General features: G+C 40.9%; 1 long non-coding RNA gene across 2 annotated transcripts in view; it reads right to left on the bottom strand.

Annotated features, from left to right (window-relative positions):
• LOC142152777 (uncharacterized) overlaps positions 1 to 21,168 on the bottom strand; it is a 100,634-nt gene extending 79,466 nt beyond the window's left edge. For both annotated transcript variants that reach the window (XR_012691391.1, XR_012691393.1), the window contains exons 1-2: positions 21,121 to 21,168; positions 4,236 to 4,336 (exon numbers count right to left, since the gene is read on the bottom strand). This is a non-coding gene — a long non-coding RNA (uncharacterized LOC142152777). The remainder of the gene's footprint in view (positions 1 to 4,235; positions 4,337 to 21,120) is intronic.
• Positions 21,169 to 22,071: the final 903 nt, after the last annotated feature.

The raw sequence follows: 22,071 nt of genomic DNA, 5'->3' as shown, positions 1-22,071 counted from the left end.
CGGGAGAGCCCCTCCTGCGGATACAATAGCAGCTTTCTTGAGGCAAGCGAACCTCCCTACCCTTTCCAGCAGCCTAATCCAACAACTAAATGAGGAGATTACTTCGGAGAAAATACTGGCAGTTATCAAGGCCCAAAAGACCTCCAAGGCCCCAGGACCTGATGGCTTTTCAGCAGCCTACTATAAAAGATTTTCGCAGACCTTGGTTCCTCACCTCCGCTCCCTGTTCAATGCGGTCTTACATGGCGAACCTTTCCCGAAATCAATGTTAGAGGCGCGTATTGTAGTTATACATAAGGAGGGAAAAGACCCTAGCGACTGTGCAAGCTACCGTCCCATTTCCCTTCTCAATGTCGACATTAAGTTATATGCAAAGATCCTGGCTACCCGTCTGAATGGAGTCCTTCCGGGTCTAATCCATTATGATCAAGTGGGTTTCATCCCGGGTCGCCAGGCGAGGGATAATACTCGCCGCGCGATCGACCTTGTTCAAATCATCAATCAAAGGCGCCTCCCGGTCATGATGCTCTCACTGGATGCCGAGAAGGCGTTCGATCGAATCTCTTGGGATTTCATGACCCTAGCTTTGAAGGCGTACGGCTTCACAGCTGAATTCCTGACCGGGGTATCAGCCCTCTATAACTCTCCCTCAGCTAGGGTTCTGGTTAATGGGTCTCTTTCCGACCCTCTTTCCCTCTCCAACGGGACGAGGCAGGTCTGCCCCCTTTCGCCCTTAATTTTTGCCCTAGTGATAGAACCCTTGGCGGCGATGATCAGACAGTCGACGTCAATCTCAGGTGTGACAGTGGGACCGCGGGTATTCAAGGTATCTCTCTTCGCGGATGACATACTTCTTTCTCTGACAAATCCTCAGGAGTCTTTACCCGCCCTATATAAACTTATGGATGAATATGGCCTCCTTTCTGGCTATAAAATTAATTTTGTTAAATCCGAGGCCATGCTCCTCCATGCTTCCCCTTCCCTTAGGTCCAGTTTACAGACTAATTTTAAACTACGCTGGCAGGTCAATAAGATCAAATATCTTGGAGTTTATATCACCTCATCCTATGAGAGATTGTATCGGGAAAATTTCCCCCCCTTCTGTCAAAAATCAAACAGGACTTAGAGACTTGGAAGAGCTACATCATATCGTGGCTGGGGAGGATTATTGCTATTAAGATGAACTTGGTCCCTAACCTTCTGTATCTTTTCCAGACTCTTCCAGTGAGGGTTCCCGACTCTGTGTTTAGGGATTTGCATTCCTCCTTTCTAAAGTTTATATGGCGTGCCAAGCCCCCTAGAATTTCGATAGCAGTGCTTAAGAAGCCCAGGGCCCGAGGAGGCAGGGGATTTCCAGACATTAAATTTTATTATTTGGCATCCCACTTGACCCAGGTGGCGGTAACTTATGCGCCTTATCAGTCCATAGCCTGGGTGGACCTGGAGACCCACTATGTTGGGGTCCCCTCCATGGCATCACTCTGGGGTTTGGCTAATATAGATAGGCCACCAGCAGCCTCCTCTCTCCAATCTCTTAAATTCTGCTTATCCCTCTGGGACTCATGTCGGGTCAAATATAAATTGTCCTCCCCTATTTCACCTCTGACTCCCCTTTGGGGCAACCCACACTTCCCTCCTGGCAACTCAACCCAACAATTTAAAAACTGGATAAAGGCGGGATTACGGGTGGTCTCGGACTTGGTGGTTAATCAGACTTGGGCTTCTATGTCTGAACTTCATCATAAATTTGAACCGTTTTGTCCGCTCTTTTTTGAGTACTTCCAGGTTCGACACTACGCCATGTCTTTGCCCCCCCAGGAGGCTCTTCGGGCCCCGACCTCCTTCGAGTACATGTGTTTACATTCACCTCTCACTAAGGGGATGATCTCCCAGATCTATAATTGGCTCATAGATTATACCTTCGATACTCCAGGCCGACATGAGCGGGAATGGGAAAATGACTTGGGTTCTCCTCCAGACGACTTATGCTGGGAGGAGGTCAGGGAGGGGATTGCCAAGAGCTCGATCTCTACATTAATTAAGGAAACTGCCTATAAAGTGTACTATAGGTGGTACTATACTCCTGATAAGTTGTCTCGAATGTTTCCTACGGCCACTCCGAGCTGCTGGCGGGAATGTGGCCAGAGAGGTACGATGCTACACATATGGTGCACCTGCCCTCGCATAGTTCCTTTCTGGAACATGGTTCTTACACTCATAAACTCTGTGTCAGAACAACAGATAAGTAAGGATCCCTGGTCATTCCTTCTCTCTCGCCCTATACCTGATGAGAGCGCGCCCTCTAACAAGCTTATCTCTCATTTTCTGGCAGCCGCTAAATCCCTAATAGCAAAGCACTGGAAAGACCCTAGGGCTCCCTCTATGCAGGAGTTACGGTCGTACATAGGACATGTCGCAAGCATGGAAAGTATAACGTGCTACCTTCATGATAAATCATATAACTTTGATAAGGTGTGGGCCCCGTGGTACTTTCTAGAAAGCCGTAGCTGCCTTTCCAGTACGGCTCCTCCTCCTGCAGATGGAACATAGCTCTTGGGCCGCCTCTGGACCCCCCAGGTTGGAATTGGTGCGTGGATGGTGAGTAATGTCTGTATGCTACTCCTCTCTCGTGCAGTCATTGTAACTGTGTGCCCTAGCTTTTCCTAGCAATGTTCCAAGTTTGCGTGCCTATTGGTTTATTAGTTATATTGTTGACAATATTTGTGCCTTTCTACCCCCCACCCTCCCTTCCCTTCTCTTTCCCCCACCGATATCAAAGTATAAAACTCAGAGGAAACACTTTGATTATTAAGATTTTTCTTGTCCAAAATGTTATCTGTACTGTTCCTGTTGTTTCCTCTACAAATAAAGAGTTTAAAAAAAAAAAAAGAATATAGAAAGTCAGTTCTATCTGCTGGACGTGCCCTGTTTATCCATTATTAGTTTCTTCGGATGACTGTTTTCAATAAAACGCTTTTTCAAAAAATTAAACTCTTGAAAAAAATAATTTTCAAAAATAGGAATTGTCCATGAGGTATTTTTATACATCTAGGTTGGTGAAATCCAGATATGGGTTTATGTTCGTATCCTTAAGATGCACTTTGGTAATTATTTTGGAACCATTTTAATATCCAAATCCAAAAAGGTTAAATTAGTTTTTGAATATTCATATGTAAATTTAAGCCTTAAGTCTACCCTTCTAAATTTTTCAAGAAAATGCAAACCTTGTTTGAGGACTACAGATGAGACAGCCTCCAGAAACCCCAGTTTTTTAAATTTTTTCAAATTCTCAATTTTAACCACTCTGAGATAAAGAGTTGCTTTATTGGACTATTCCTCCAAGTTGGAAAGTCCTGCTGTAGCAAATATGGTGACAATGACTTAATCATTCAACTTTTGAAAAAGCACTCGTTGAAGAAGTTCTATCAAGGTAAATCCAAAAATTCAAAGAATCTGGTTCAGCAGGACCTTAAAATGTAGCATTCAAATTAATGTGGAAAATTGTTTGCGTATTGGGAACTCATCTATCATAGGTGTTATAATGGTGTGTGTCACGATCCAGCACTCATCTAAGCTAGCGTGATGTGTGTGTGACAAAGGTTTAATCAAAAACAAGCACCTGATCTGTTTGCAAATTATTAAAACTTTACCTGTCTATGCCACACACTAGCTTTGTCTTACTGATTATGCCATCACCAAGGTTTTTTTATGAAGAGCTGACACTCTTACTCAGAAAGGTTTCAGTTCTCCCTTTAAACTATTCTATCACAATTTACTTTCATTAGAGTTATCATAAACCAAGGGATCTCCTCTGTTTCAACTATGTAGCTTTCTAAAACCAATCTAAGTCTGACATGTGAATGTATAAGAACACAGAGACCTGAACCTATTAAGTGTAATTTAACATTGAAAATATATCCACAATGCTTAAGATGAAAAACAATTAACAAAATGACATACAAAGATATAATACATAAGTTTCTTGTAAATTAAAAAGGAATAAAACAACAGAAATGATAACTTATGAATGATCAGCTTGGAGAGGCATCAAGTAAAGGGACACTTCTCAATATGAAATTTACTCCCAAAAAGTGACCAAATTAGGTAGAGTTACAAGCAGGGCCAGTGCAAGGTTTCTCGGCGCCCTAGGCAAAGCTACCAGCCTACCACCCCTACTTCCAATTCCAGGCCCCTCACACACTTGACATTTGCAAAATAAAAATAGTAACTCTTACTTCCTCCTGACTGGCTGGTAAGGCTGCAGTCTAGATGCACTGTTGTCTGATGCAGAATGTTGCCCAGGCTTTACTGCTGCACAGGAGCTAACACAGGATATCTAAAAGGGAGGCTCCAAATGTTAGATGTCACACATGCTACCGGCATAACACCAGCTTTACTCACATGCCCCTCTGCCCAACAGCTTATCTCTCACATACACCCCTACCCACCAGCTATTCTTATACATGTCACTCGTACCACTCAGCTTTTGTTACATATGCCACCTCCAATCCACCAGCTTTTATCACATGCCCCCTGCCCACTATATTTTTTTTCATATGCATCCCTGAATTAGAGGCGCCCTAGCCAACTTTTTTCACACATGTCCCCCTGCCAACCAGCTTTTCTCGCACATTCCCCCCTCCCCTCCAGCTTTTCCCTCAAATGATCCTCGTGTCCACCAACTCATCTCAAACATGCCCCCCTGCCAAACAACTTTTTCTCACATGCCCTCTTGCCCACAAGATTTGAATAAATAAACAACTAAACGCTGTATGTATCATTTAGATTACCTTTGTTTATGTGTTAATGTATTCTGCAGATGTAAAATTAATTATACTAATAGATAGCAACAGGAGAGAGTCAAATAGGGTGCAACTATTAATAAAATAAATGGTTAGCCAAACCTGAAGTTCCATTAAATTAATAGTATGTAACTTGTGGGAAATTCTAAACGTAACATTTCCCCTCCCCTCCCCCATTTTTTCCTGCCACCTAACCCCCTCATTTTTTCTAGCACCTCCCCCCATTTTCTCTAACCCCTCCCCCATTTTCTGTAGCTCCATCTCACTCTATTTTCTGCAGCCACATCTCCCACTGTTTTATCCAGCCCCCTCCCACCAATTTTCTCCGGCCCCCTCTCTCCACATTTTCTGTAGCCCCCTCTTCCTAGTATTTTCACCAGTCTCCCCTTTCTTCATAAGACACTAGTAAATATCTCTCCCCACTCACTGGTGCTGATTTTCTTTTTTCAAAAATCTATTAAGGTACTTGATCACCTAAATACTTCCTGCTTCCTCTTCATTACCCAACAGTGTCCATCAAATCTTTAAATTTGTAAATACTTCCGGCTTCCTCTATCTATATCTTCCATGACCTAGTAGTGTCCATCAGATCTCTAAATTTGTTGTACACATCCTAAAACTTAAAACTGCCTACTTGTATCAACCTGGAAATATCTGGAACAATTATCCACCACATCTATTATTATCAGCATCGTCTGGCACCTGGTCAAATTGGAATATACACTCGCTATTGTTAATAATACCACTTAGCCTTAGTTTGTCCTTCTCATCTCAGCTGCTCATATATTTACGGTATCAATTACGTAGGTCTTACAAAACCATAAAAACGTCATTTTTTATCCTTGTCAACATGACACGAAGGTTTCCCATACCAATATCTCCTGAGATTAACAAGATATTGTCTACTTTTTGACATACAATGTGCTTCAAGACCATGTTCCTACCATTGCTACCACAATGCTGAACAAATTCATGGTCTATGTATGATCTTCACCTTGCACAGCTTCTGTATAGTCTCTTATATGTTAAATTATCATTCTACAAGATAATTAGGTTTGCTCATATAACTGTACGCCACTAATTTGTAATTACGCATCAGCTATCTAATTGTGTAGCTTATATTTCTTTTACTAAATTGTTATTTGTGTACACACTGATATCATATAGTACAAATAGATATGACGTCACTTATGAAGCATACTGGATGTACACCACAAATCACTATGGTTTTGCCTAGGACACTTCAAGATACAAGACCAATTTCTGTCTTTGGATCTGCTTTTGCAAACTTGAAGTTTCTCTAGGTGTGCAGGGTGGCAGCAAAATCTGAATAGGTGTATTGTGCAAAAGTGTAACGTAACAGCAAAGACCAACTTACCACTTTAGAACGCCTTTCATTAAACTAAACATTTTGGGGTATATTTACTAAACTGCGGGTTTAAAAATGTGGAGATGTTGTCTATAGCAACCATTCAGATTCTAGCTATCATTTATTTCATACATTCTACAAAATGACAGCTAGAATCTTATTGGTTGCTATAGGTAACATCTCCAGTTTTTCAAACCTGCAGTTTAGTAAATATATCCCTTTGACTTGACTTAAAATACTGCTCAGTTTATACTCATTTATCTTTTAAATTAACCCGACACTTCTTTGCCAGTAATAGCGTTTTACTTCAAGCAGTAGTGTCCCGGTTCCCATGCTGCATTATTCTCTGTCTGCTTTCTAGTGCTGACCCCTAGCTACAGCTGCCTATGATTCTGAGGTCTGATTCATTAAGGATCTTAACTTGAGAAACTTCTTATATCAGTCTCCTGGACAAAACCATATTACAATGCAAGGGGTGCAAATTAGTATTCTGTTTTGCACATAAGTTAAATACTGACTGTTTTTTCATGTAGCACACAAATACTTGATAGCTTATTTGTACACTGAAATTTAAAGTTGATATTTGTGTGCTACATAAAAAAAGCAATGTAACATGTTTTTTTTGTCCAGGAGACTGAAATAAGAAGTTTCTCAAGTTAAGATCCTTAATAAATCAGGCCCCTGGTTCTGATCCCTGGCTACATCTGACTACGATTCTGGTTTTGATTCCTAGCTCTCTCTGACCAATTGTGTCCCTGCCTGGCTGTCATATGCTCAGCGCTCCATTCCTGGCTGAGGTGGTGGTGTCCCGAGAAAGCCGCGGCAGTGGTACCTTTACCATTTATACAACTCGTTCTGACGTTTGGTGGTACATTTGTCTGGTGTTCAGTTACTCCACAGCCTACATCCAGACCATCAATCTGCAGCTCCACTCAACCCAATTAGAGTGGTAAGAATTTGCATTGACTTTTGTACTGCATCATGTGCTATTGTGGCTGACTGTTCTGTGGTACTCTAGGTCTGTCTCGGAATACTTTTAATATTCTCTGTACTTTGTTATATACCGCTGATAAGTACAGTGTGACATTCCGCTGTACCCCGTCTGCTGACTTGGGTTAATCTCCTGCTCTGATATTGGGACTTTCTGTATCCTGCATTGCTGCCTGTTACTAGCAGAGCCATCTGCATGTGATTCTGAACCTGATAGTCTGCATCTGATACTCTGCATATACTGTTTGTTCCTGATCTATTGAGTTCTAAATAAAGACTGCATTTTAAGCAACACACCTCATAATTTCTGCTGCTAACCTAACAACTATGCTTAAGGAATATTAATAACCTTCCGGTTATACATTTATTAAGGATGTCTGAGGAAAGAGCATACCACTGTACTCAATCACAGTGAAGAATATTTTTACAGGGTCATTCCCATGAGTTAAAGCGGAACCTAGGTATAAATGCATATCTAACGCATTTATATTATTTAGCATTGTGTGGCCATAGGGCTTAAAGAGTTGCTTTCCTGTTGGAAATGTCATTACTTTACCTGGGCTCCTATATTATTAATGTAACACCCCCTCTGGTGTTGTTCACACCTGTGTGGCCTGGCACTAGGACCCAGATAAGACACACTGGGAATGTTGCTTAGCAATATCAGGCTGGGATGAGCTGAGGGGATCAGAACCTATGGAGAGAGACAGGGGCACACGCAGGATTCGAGGAGGGGGGTTTCTGCGCCACGATACAAGTGGGCGTGTCCAGTATTGCAGGGGCATGGCTACAAACACACACTGTGTCAAATACACAGATATGTAAACTGTCCCATACACAGACAAGCACAGACACACACAAACACACAGGATCAAACACACAAACATGTAAGCTGTTACATACACACATATACATAAACACACAGATATGTAAGCTGTCACATACACATACATAAACACACAGGATTAAACACACAGATATGTAAGCTGTCACATAAATATACATACATACATACATACATACATAAACACACAGATATGTAAGCTGTCACATACACACACATACATACATAAACACACACATACATAAACACACAGATATGTAAGCTGTCACATACACACCCATACATACATAAACACACACAGGATTAAACACACATATATGTAAGCTGTCACATACACACACATACATACATAAACACACACATACATAAACACACAGATATGTAAGCTGTCACATACACACACATACATAAACACACACAGGATTAAACACACATATATGTAAGCTGTCACATACACACACACACATACATACATACATACATACATACACACACACACATAAACACACAGATATGTAAGCTGTCACATACACATACATACATACATACATACACACACATACATAAACACACAGATATGTAAGCTGTCACATACACACACATACATACATAAACACACACATACATAAACACACAGATATGTAAGCTGTCACATACACACACATACATACATAAACACACACATACATAAACACACAGATATGTAAGCTGTCACATACACACACATACATAAACACACACATACATAAACACACAGATATGTAAGCTGTCACATACACACACATACATAAACACACACACATACATAAACACATAGATATGTAAGCTGTCACATACACACACATACATACATAAACACACACATACATAAACACATAGATATGTAAGCTGTCACATACACACACATACATACATACATACATACATACATAAACACACACATACATAAACACACAGATATGTAAGCTGTCACATACACACACATACATAAACACACACACATACATAAACACACAGATATGTAAGCTGTCACATACACACACATACATACATAAACACACACATACATAAACACATAGATATGTAAGCTGTCACATACACACACATACATACATACATACATAAACACACACATACATAAACACATAGATATGTAAGCTGTCACATACACACATATACATACATACATACATACATAAACACACACATACATAAACACATAGATATGTAAGCTGTCACATACACACACATACATACATACATACATACACACACACATACATAAACACACAGATATGTAAGCTGTCACATACACACACATACATACATAAACACACATACATAAACACACAGATATGTAAGCTGTCACATACACACACATACATACATAAACACACACATACATAAACACATAGATATGTAAGCAGTCACATACACACACATACATACATACATACATAAACACACACATACATAAACACACATATATGTAAGCTGTCACATACACACACATACATACATAAACACACACACAGATATGTAAGCTGTCACATACACACACATACATACATAAACACACACATACATAAACACATAGATATGTAAGCTGTCACATACACACACATACATACATACATACATAAACACACACATACATAAACACACAGATACGTAAGCTGTCACATACACACACATACATAAACACACACATACATAAACACATAGATATGTAAGCTGTTACATACACACACATACATACATACATACATACATAAACACACACATACATAAACACATAGATATGTAAGCTGTCACATACACATACATACATACATACATACATACATAAACACACACATACATAAACACATAGATATGTAAGCTGTCACATACACACACATACATACATACATACATACATACATAAACACACACATACATAAACACATAGATATGTAAGCTGTCACATACACACACATACATACATACATACATACATAAACACACACATACATAAACACACAGATATGTAAGCTGTCACATACACACACATACATACATAAACACACACATACATAAACACACAGATATGTAAGCTGTCACATACACACACATACATACATAAACACACACATACATAAACACACAGATATGTAAGCTGTCACATACACACACATACATAAACACACACATACATAAACACACAGATATGTAAGCTGTCACATACACACACATACATAAACACACACACATACATAAACACATAGATATGTAAGCTGTCACATACACACACATACATACATAAACACACACATACATAAACACATAGATATGTAAGCTGTCACATACACACACATACATACATACATAAACACACACATACATAAACACACAGATATGTAAGCTGTCACATACACACACATACATAAACACACACACATACATAAACACACAGATATGTAAGCTGTCACATACACACACATACATACATAAACACACACATACATAAACACATAGATATGTAAGCTGTCACATACACACACATACATACATACATAAACACACACATACATAAACACATAGATATGTAAGCTGTCACATACACACATATACATACATACATACATAAACACACACATACATAAACACATAGATATGTAAGCTGTCACATACACACACATACATACATAAACACACACATACATAAACACACAGATACGTAAGCTGTCACATACACACACATACATAAACACACACATACATAAACACACAGATATGTAAGCTGTCACATACACACACATACATAAACACACACACATACATAAACACACAGATATGTAAGCTGTCACATACACACACATACATACATAAACACACACATACATAAACACATAGATATGTAAGCAGTCACATACACACACATACATACATACATACATACATACATACATACATAAACACACACATACATAAACACACATATATGTAAGCTGTCACATACACACACATACATACATAAACACACACACAGATATGTAAGCTGTCACATACACACACATACATACATAAACACACACATACATAAACACATAGATATGTAAGCTGTCACATACACACACATACATACATACATACATACATAAACACACACATACATAAACACACAGATACGTAAGCTGTCACATACACACACATACATAAACACACACATACATAAACACATAGATATGTAAGCTGTTACATACACACACATACATACATACATACATACATAAACACACACATACATAAACACATAGATATGTAAGCTGTCACATACACATACATACATACATACATACATACATACATAAACACACACATACATAAACACATAGATATGTAAGCTGTCACATACACACACATACATACATACATACATACATAAACACACACATACATAAACACATAGATATGTAAGCTGTCACATACACACACATACATACATACATAAACACACACATACATAAACACATAGATATGTAAGCTGTCACATACATACATACATACATACATACATACATAAACACACACATACATAAACACATAGATATGTAAGCTGTCACATACACACACATACATACATACATACATAAACACACACATACATAAACACACAGATATGTAAGCTGTCACATACACACACATACATACATAAACACACACATACATAAACACACAGATACGTAAGCTGTCACATACACACACATACATAAACACACACACATACATAAACACACAGATATGTTAGCTGTCACATACACACACATACATACATAAACACACACATACATAAACACATAGATATGTAAGCTGTCACATACACACACATACATACATACATACATACATAAACACACACATACATAAACACACAGATATGTAAGCTGTCACATACACACACATACATAAACACACAGATATGTAAGCTGTCACATACACACACATACATACATAAACACACACATACATAAACACATAGATATGTAAGCTGTCACATACACACACATACATACATACATACATACATACATACATAAACACACACATACATAAACACATAGATATGTAAGCTGTCACATACACACATATACATACATACATACATAAACACACACATACATAAACACATAGATATGTAAGCTGTCACATACACACACATACATACATACTAGGGATGAGCGCACTCGGATTTATGAAATCCGAGCCCACCCGAACGTTGCGGATCCGAGTCGGATCCGAGACAGATCCGGGTATTGGCGCCAAATTCAAAAGTGAAACTGAGGCTCTGACTCATAATCCCGTTGTCGGATCTCGCGATACTCGGATCCTATAAATTCCCCGCTAGTCGCCGCCATCTTCACTCGGGCATTGATCAGGGTAGAGGGAGGGTGTGTTAGGTGGTCCTCTGTGCTGTTTAGTTCTGTGCTGTTTAGTTCTGTGCTGTTTAGTTCTGTGCTGTTTAGTGCTGTGCTGTTTAGTGCTGTTTAGTGCTGTGCTGTGCTGTGCTGTGCTGTGCTGTGCTGTGCTGTGTTCTGCAGTATCAGTCCAGTGGTGCTGTGTGCTGTGCTCTGTCCTTCTGAGGTCAGTGGTGCTGCTGGGTCCTGTGCTGTGTCCTGTTCAGTCCAGTGGTGCTGTGTCCTGTGCTCTGTGCTTCTAAGGGCATAGTTATTTCCCCAATATTCCCCTGTGTTTAAAAAAATAAAAAAAAGTTTTTTTAAAAAATACCAAAAACTACTTTAATTTTTTTTTAATTACCACAAAATTTGCACAACCAATCCTGCAGTATAAGCCCATTGGTACTGCAATATTACCAAGTTCACACATTCAGCAGTAAAAGTCCAGTGGTACTGCAATATTACAAAGTTTACACATTCTGCAGTATCAGTCCAGTGGTGCTGTGTCCTGTGCTCTGTCCTGCTGAGTTCCGTAGTGCTGCTGGGTCCTGTGCCGTGTCCTGTTCAGTCCAGTGGTGCTGTGTCCTGTGCTCTGTGCTTCTAAGGGCATAGTTATTTCCCCATTATTCCCAAGTTTTTAAAAAATAAAAAAAAAGTAAAAAAAAATAAAAATTTTTTAAAAAAAAAAAAATATATAATAATTATAACCAAATTTGCAAAACCAATCCAGCAGTATAAGTCCATTGGTACTGCAATATTACCAAGTTCACACATTCTGCAGTATCAGTCCAGTGGTGCTGTGTCCTGTGCTCTGTCCTGCTGAGTTCCGTAGTGCTGCTGGGTCCTGTGCCGTGTCCTGTTCAGTCCAGTGGTGCTGTGTCCTGTGCTCTGTGCTTCTAAGGGCATAGTTATTTCCCCATTATTCCCAAGTTTTTAAAAAATAAAAAAAAAGTAAAAAAAAATAAATTTTTTTTTTAAAAAAAAAAATATATAATAATTATAACCAAATTTGCAAAACCAATCCAGCAGTATAAGTCCATTGGTACTGCAAAATTACCAAGTTCACACATTCTGCAGTATCTTGTGCTACATATAATGGAGACCAAAAATTTGGAGGATAAAGTAGGGAAAGATCAAGACCCACTTCCTCCTAATGCTGAAGCTGCTGCCCCTAGTCATGACATAGACGATGAAATGCCATCAACGTCGTCTTCCAAGCCCGATGCCCAATCTCGTAGTACCGGGCATGTAAAATCCAAAAAGCCCAAGTTAAGAAAATGTAGCAAAAAGAGAAACTTTAAATCATCTGAGGAGAAACGTAAAGTTGCCAATATGCCATTTACGATACGGAGTGGCAAGGAACGGCTTAGGCCCTGGCCCGTGTTCATGACTAGTGGTTCAGCTTCACCCACGGATCTTAGCCCTCCTCCTCCTCCCCCCCCCTACAAAAAATTGAAGAGAGTTATGCTGTCAGCAACAAAACAGCAAACAACTCTGCCTTCTAAAGAGAAATTATCACAAATCCCCAAGGCGAGTCCAAGGGTGTTGGTGGTTGTCAAGCCTGACCTTCCCATCACTGTACGGGAAGAGGTGGCTCGGGAGGAGGCTATTGATGATGTAGCTGGCGCTGTGGAGGAACTTGATGATGAGGATGGTGATGTGGTTATTGTAAATGAGGCACCAGGGGGGGAAACAGCTGATGTCCATGGGATGAAAAAGCCCATCGTCATGCCTGGTCAGAAGACCAAAAAATGCACCTCTTCGGTCTGGAGTTATTTTTATCCAAATCCAGACAACCAATGTATGGCCATATGTAGCTTATGTAAAGCTCAAATAAGCAGGGGTAAGGATCTTGCCCACCTAGGAACATCCTCCCTTATACGTCACCTGAATAACCTTCATAGTTCAGTGGTTAGTTCAGGAACTGGGGCTAGGACCCTCATCGGTACAGGGACACCTAAATCCCGTGGTCCAGTTGGATACACACCAGCAACACCCTCCTCGTCAACTTCCTCCACAATCTCCATCAGATTCAGTCCTGCAGCCCAAGTCAGCAGCCAGACTGAGTCCTCCTCAATACGGGATTCATCCGAGGAATCCTGCAGCGGTACGCCTACTACTGCCACTGCTGCTGTTGCTGCTGTTAGTCGGTCATCTTCCCAGAGGGGAAGTCGTAAGACCGCTAAGTCTTTCACAAAACAATTGACCGTCAAACAGTCGTTTGCCATGACCACAAAATACGATAGTAGTCACCCTATTGCAAAGCGTATAACTGCGGCTGTAACTGCAATGTTGGTGTTAGACGTGCGCCCGGTGTCCGCCATCAGTGGAGTGGGATTTAGAGGGTTGATGGAGGTATTGTGTCCCCGGTACCAAATCCCCTCGAGATTCCACTTCACTAGGCAGGCGATACCAAAAATGTACAGAGAAGTACGATCAAGTGTCCTCAGTGCTCTTAAAAATGCGGTTGTACCCACTGTCCACTTAACCACGGACATGTGGACAAGTGGTTCTGGGCAAACGAAGGACTATATGACTGTGACAGCCCACTGGGTAGATGCATCCCCTTCCGCAGCAACAGCAACAGCTGCATCAGTAGCAGCATCTACAAAATGGCTGCTCATGCAAAGGCAGGCAACATTGTGCATTACAGGCTTTAATAAGAGGCACAACGCTGACAACATATTAGAGAAAATGAGGGAAATTATCTCCCAGTGGCTTACCCCACTTAGACTCTCATGGGGATTTGTGGTGTCAGACAATGCCAGTAACATTGTGCGGGCATTAAATATGGGCAATTTCCAGCACGTCCCATGTTTTGCCCACACCATTAATTTGGTGGTGCAGCATTACCTCAAGAGTGACAGGGGTGTGCAGGAGATGCTTGCGGTGGCGCGCAAAATTGCTGGACACTTTCGGCATTCAGCCAGTGCCTACCGCAGACTAGAGGCACATCAAAAAAGCATGAACCTGCCCTGCCATCACCTCAAACAAGAGGTTGTGATGCGCTGGAACTCCACCCTCTATATGCTGCAGAGGATGGAGGAGCAGCAAAAGGCCATTCAGGCCTACACAGCCACCTACGACATAGGCAAAGGAGTGGGGATGCGCCTCAGTCAAGCGCAGTGGAGACTGATTTCCGTGTTGTGCAAGGTTCTGCAGCCATTTGAACTTGCCACACGAGAAGTCAGTTCCGACACTGCCAGCTTGAGTCAGGTCATTCCCCTGACCAGGCTGTTGCAGAAGCAGCTGGAGAAAGTGAGGGAGGAGCTGGTAAGCCATTGCGATTACACCAAGCATGTAGCTCTTGTGGATGTAGCCCTTCGTACGCTTTGCCAGGATCCGAGGGTGGTCACTCTTTTAAAGTCAGAGGAATACATTCTGGCCACCGTGCTCGATCCTCGGTTTAAAGCGTATGTTGTGTCTCTGTTTCCGGCGGACACAAGTCTACAGCGGTGCAAAGACCTGCTGGTCAGGAGATTGTCCTCTGAAGAGGACCGTGACATGCCAACAGCTCCACCCTCATTTTCTTCCACATCTATGGCTGCGAGGAAAAAGCTCAGTTTTCCCAAAAGAGGCACTGGCGGGGATGCTGATAACATCTGGTCCGGACTGAAGGACCTGCCAACCATTGCAGACATGTCTACTCTCGCTGCATTGGATGCTGTCACAATAGAAAAAATTGTGGATGATTACTTTGCTGACACCATACAAGTAGACATGTCAGACAGTCCATATTGTTACTGGCAGGAAAAAAAGGCAGTTTGGAAGCCCCTGTACAAACTGGCTCTATTTTACCTGAGTTGTCCCCCCTCCAGTGTGTACTCGGAAAGAGTTTTTAGTGCAGCGGGGAACCTGGTCAGTGAGCGGCGAAGGAGGTTGCTTCCTCACAACGTTGAAAAAATGATGTTTATAAAAATGAATAATCAATTCCTCAATGAAGTACAGCACTGCCCTCCAGATACTACAGAGGGACCTGTGGTTGTGGAGTCCAGCGGGGACGAATTGATAATGTGTGATGAGGAGGAAGTACACACTGTAGGGGGAGAGGAATCAGAGGTTGAGGATGAGGACGACATCTTGCCTCAGTAGAGCCTGTTTAGTCTGTACAGGGAGAGATGAATAGCTTTTTTGGTGTGGGGGCCCAAACAAACCAATCATTTCAGCCAAAGTTGTTTGGTAGGCCCTGTCGCTGAAATGATTGGTTTGTTAAAGTGTGCATGTCCTATTTCAACAACATAAGGGTGGGTGTGAGGGCCCAAGGACAATTCCATCTTGGAACTTTTTTTTTTGCATTATATGACCAATCAACAGTCGTTTGCCATGTTCAAAAAGTAAAACCAAATGTAAAAAAATTCAAGAAATTAAACCAAAAGTAAAATGCCGTGTCATAATTTAAAACAAGAGGTATTGACGTGCTCTAAAACTACTGTATTGTTGTTTATATTTTATAAACACTACACTCGAAAGCTTGAGTCTTTCAATAGAAAAGTAACTGTCCATTGCACGAATATTTGCAACAGGGACAATTTTAGGGTTAAGAAAGTCAACTAATAACACTTCGACGCTGTCTGTCTTTATAAACACTACACTTGGAAGTTGGAGGAGGTATTGTGGCCCCGGCACCAAATTTACTACCGGGGCCACTCCACTGTGCAGTCCATATTTAGGTGTATCAGATATTAAACAACGGTGACAGTTGATGCCCAATTTTTTAATTATATTGTGGCCTCGGTACCAAATTGATTACCGGGGCCACCACACTACGCAGTCCAGATACTTGTTTGGTGGAATTCAGACCAGTTGAGGGTTTTATTATTATATTGTGTGGACCACTCTATCTATACCACACTACAACTCTATACCACTCTATTTCATACTTTAATTCTATTTCATACTTTAATTCTATTTCATACTTTAATTCTATTTCATACTTTAATTCTATTACTAATTAATTACCATAAAGAGGAACAAAATAAACCAATTTTACCAAAAGTATAATATGACTTAGACTTACAAACACTACACTTGAAAGATCGTGCCTTTAAATGAAAAAGTCAGTCTTCATTGCACGACTATGTGCAACAGGGACAGTTTTTTGGGTTTACAAAGTCAAACAATAACACTTTGACCCTGTCTGTCTGGGATCTCAATGACGAATTGTCTGTACCATGTTTGGAGGAGGTATTGTGGCCTCGGTATCAAATTGGGTACCGGGGCCACCCCACTATGCAGTCCAGATACTTGTTTGGTGGAATTCAGACACGTGGAGGGTTTTTTAATTATATTGTGGCCTCGGTACCAAATTGTGTACCGGGGCCACCACACTATGCAGTCAAGATAGATAGATGCGTATTGCGTATCATAGATAAAGTACATTCAGTGGTGTGGGGCAAATTGAAAAATATTCAAAATGCACTGACATTATCAAAAACAAGAGGTTGTCACACGCTAAAACTCCAACATGTATATGATGGAGAGGATGGAGGAGCAGCCGTATGTGTAGTGTAATGCAGATCTGTTGAAGGTTTTTTATATATTTTATTGTGGTGCCCAGTGCCCACTCCTCTACGCATTCCAGGTACAATTATTGGTGCGAATCATAAAAGTTCAGGGTTTTTAAGATATTGTGGTGACCCACTCCTCTACGCAGTCCAGGTACAATTATTGGTGCGAATCATAAAAGTTCAGGGTTTTTAATATATTGTGGTGACCCACTCCTCTACGCAGTCCAGGTACAATTATTGGTGCGAATCATAAAAGTTCAGGGTTTTTAATATATTATGGTGACCCACTCCTCTACGCAGTCCAGGTACAATTATTGGTGCGATTCATAAAAGTTCAGGGTTTTTAATATATTGTGGTGACCCACTCCTCTACGCAGTCCAGGTACAATTATTGGTGCGAATCATAAAAGTTCAGGGTTTTTAATATATTGTGGTGACCCACTCCTCTACGCAGTCCAGGTACAATTATTGGTGCGAATCATAAAAGTTCGGGGTTTTTAAGATATTGTGGTGACCCACTCCTCTACGCAGTCCAGGTACATTTATTGGTGCGAATCATAAAAGTTCAGGGTTTTTAATATATATTGTGGTGACCCACTCCTCGTCGCAGTCCAGAAAGATACCTTGTTGCAACGTTTTGGACTAATAACTATATTGTGAGGTGTTCAGAATACACTGTAAATTAGTGGAAATGCTTGTTATTGAATGTTATTGAGGTTAATAATAGCCTAGGAGTGAAAATAAGCCCAAAAACTTGATTTTTAAACTTTTTATGTTTTTTTCAAAAAAAATCCGAATCCAATACCTTAAATCCGAACCGAGACCTTTCGTCAAGTGTTTTGCGAGACAAATCCGAACCTCAAAAATAACGAAAATCCGGATCCAAAACACAAAACACGAGACCTCAAAAGTCGCCGGTGCACATCCCTAATACATACATACATACATACACACACACACATACATAAACACACAGATATGTAAGCTGTCACATACACACACATACATACATAAACACACACATACATAAACACACAGATACGTAAGCTGTCACATACACACACATACATAAACACACACATACATAAACACACAGATATGTAAGCTGTCACATACACACACATACATAAACACACACACATACATAAACACACAGATATGTAAGCTGTCACATACACACACATACATACATAAACACACACATACATCATACTTACCTACTTTCTTCAGCTCCCTTCCGGGAGCCAGCCAGTGGAGGGGGGCGTGAAGGGGCGGGGTGGCCGAAATCGCGTCATTTCGGCCCCGCCCCCTGTGACGTCATGACGCAAATTGCGTCATTTGACAGCGGGGGCGGGGCCAAACGCCGCGATTCACCGGGAATCGCGGCGTTTGGGATCTAATTCTGCCCACTTCACTAGGAAGTGGGGCACTTCCTAGTGAAGTGGGCAGAATTCGGGAGATTGCCACACTCGCCCGGGAGTCCGGGAGACTCTCACAAAATGCGGGAGTCTCCCGGACATTCCGGGAGAGTTGGCAAGTATGACATACATAAACACATAGATATGTAAGCAGTCACATACACACACATACATACATACATAAACACACACATACATAAACACACATATATGTAAGCTGTCACATACACACACATACATACATAAACACACACACAGATATGTAAGCTGTCACATACACACACATACATAAACACACACATACATAAACACATAGATATGTAAGCTGTTACATACACACACATACATACATACATACATACATACATACATAAACACACACATACATAAACACATAGATATGTAAGCTGTCACATACACACACATACATACATACATGCATACATACATACATACATAAACACACACATACATAAACACATAGATATGTAAGCTGTCACATACACACACATACATACATACATACATACATAAACACACACATACATAAACACATAGATATGTAAGCTGTCACATACACACACATACATACATAAACACACACATACATAAACACATAGATATGTAAGCTGTCACATACATACATACATACATACATACATAAACACACACATACATAAACACATAGATATGTAAGCTGTCACATACACATACATACATACATAAACACACACATACATAAACACATAGATATGTAAGCTGTCACATACATACATACATACATACATAAACACACACATACATAAACACACAGATATGTAAGCTGTCACATACACACACATACATACATAAACACACACATACATAAACACACAGATACGTAAGCTGTCACATACACACACATACATAAACACACACACATACATAAACACACAGATATGTAAGCTGTCACATACACACACATACATACATAAACACACACATACATAAACACATAGATATGTAAGCTGTCACATACACACACATACATACATAAACACACACATACATAAACACATAGATATGTAAGCTGTCACATACATACATACATACATACATACATACATAAACACATAGATATGTAAGCTGTCACATACATACATACATACATACATACATACATACATAAACACACACATACATAAACACATAGATATGTAAGCTGTCACATACACATACATACATACATAAACACACACATACATAAACACATAGATATGTAAGCTGTCACATACATACATACATACATACATACATACATAAACACACACATACATAAACACACAGATATGTAAGCTGTCACATACACACACATACATAAACACACACACATACATAAACACACAGATATGTAAGCTGTCACATACACACACATACATACATAAACACACACATACATAAACACATAGATATGTAAGCTGTCACATACATACATACATACATACATACATACATAAACACACACATACATAAACACACAGATATGTAAGCTGTCACATACACACACATACATAAACACACACACATACATAAACACACAGATATGTAAGCTGTCACATACACACACATACATACATAAACACACACATACATAAACACACAGATACGTAAGCTGTCACATACACACACATACATAAACACACACACATACATAAACACACAGATATGTAAGCTGACATATACACTGACACACACAGACTCACACACATTCTTACCTTCTTCTTCTGCTGCCTCCTGTATAACACCCATGCTGGCTGTGTGGGAGGAAGGGGCGGGGCCAACTGCCGGCAGAGAGCTGAGCTCACACAGCAGGGGACTGACTGAGACGATTACAAGCAGTAGTGGCTGATCCCGGGAGAGGGGCCAACCACTGTAAGCATAGGACACCCCAGGTAAGAGAGGGGCTTTTGGGGACTAGGAAACCCCCCCTGGGTGCGCCCCTGAGATAGTGTCAGCCCGGGACCCAGGACAGAGGGGAGGTGGTCCTGGGATCCTCCCTGTAATCTGGGGAGCTGTTCCATCACCTGCTGCCATTAGGGGCCAAAGTACAACATCACAGACAGAATACTAGTGACTTGGGGCAGATTTCAGAGATAAGTTACCTCAGAAAGTGACAAGATGGTAGAAAGGAGAGGCAGCAAGCATTGAAAGGATTGAGAGATAATACCCCCTCAGAGAAGGGGCAAGATATAATACCCCCGAGAGGAGGGGTGAGATAGAATACCCCTGCAGAGAAGGGGCGAGATATAATACCCCCGAGAGGAGGGGTGAGATAGAATACCCCTGCAGAGAAGGGGCGAGATATAATACCCCCGCAGAGGAGGGGTGAGAGATAATACCCCACAGAGGAGGGGTGAGAGATAATACCCCACAGAGGAGGGGTGAGAGATAATACCCCACAGAGGAGGGGTGAGAGATAATATCCCCACAGAGGAGGGGAGAGAGACAGGGCCGGATTTACTGCTAGGCAACGGGGGGGCACAGCTGGGGGAGGAGGGGGGGGGGGTCGGGTGCTGCGAGTCGGGGGAGGGGCCACACGGGGCTTGTGTGGTGACTGGTCTCCTCCCTCCCTCCTCTGTGTGGCCTGCTGTGTGTCACATGGGACGCGCACCACATCACAGGTGCCATCCCATGTGTGAAGGGGATGAAGACTCCACAGCTCCTAG

Source organism: Mixophyes fleayi, chromosome 1 (assembly GCF_038048845.1).
Source record: "Mixophyes fleayi isolate aMixFle1 chromosome 1, aMixFle1.hap1, whole genome shotgun sequence".
In the NCBI taxonomy this organism is placed as follows: domain Eukaryota; kingdom Metazoa; phylum Chordata; class Amphibia; order Anura; family Limnodynastidae; genus Mixophyes; species Mixophyes fleayi.
The sequence above is the reverse complement of the archived record's forward strand: the minus strand, read 5'-3'. Positions and strand labels throughout refer to the sequence as shown.